Below are 474 nucleotides of genomic sequence, written 5' to 3'. Positions count from 1 at the left end.
GGCCAGTGCGGCCAGAAACGCCCACTCAAGTGTGAAAGAGCCAAACCCCCCCCGGGTTTTCAGATAACCCACGGTCAGTGGGAGATTAACTTTTCTGAGGGACTGTTAAACGCTGTTGTAGAGCGGCGGAGGTGGGAAGGTGGTGTGACTCCCCCTTGGCCAGGGGAACTGTCACCCGGGGTTGTGCCAACACGTGAAGGAGGGCCGGGGACTGCTGTCCAGTCTTGCAGCCGAGGGGCACAGACAGGCACCTGCCCCTTGGTCTCCTTGGGGGCCCCCCTGGAGCCTTAAATGATAATAGTTTTTTAAAATATATTTTTGCATTTCAGAGACTGAAATTATGTGAGGACTGTGTCATTGCCCGTAAGAGGGGTTTTGTTTGTTTGTTTTGATTGGGGTTTTTTTGTTTGTTTGTTTTTGGAGCATGGGATTGAGGGAGTAAGTTGCTGGCCTGAGAGTGTGGCAGGAGGACCC

Source organism: Phaethon lepturus, unplaced genomic scaffold, assembly GCF_000687285.1.
Source record: "Phaethon lepturus isolate BGI_N335 unplaced genomic scaffold, ASM68728v1 scaffold15305, whole genome shotgun sequence".
Lineage (NCBI taxonomy): Eukaryota > Metazoa > Chordata > Aves > Phaethontiformes > Phaethontidae > Phaethon > Phaethon lepturus.
Note: the sequence above shows the minus strand (reverse complement) of the source record.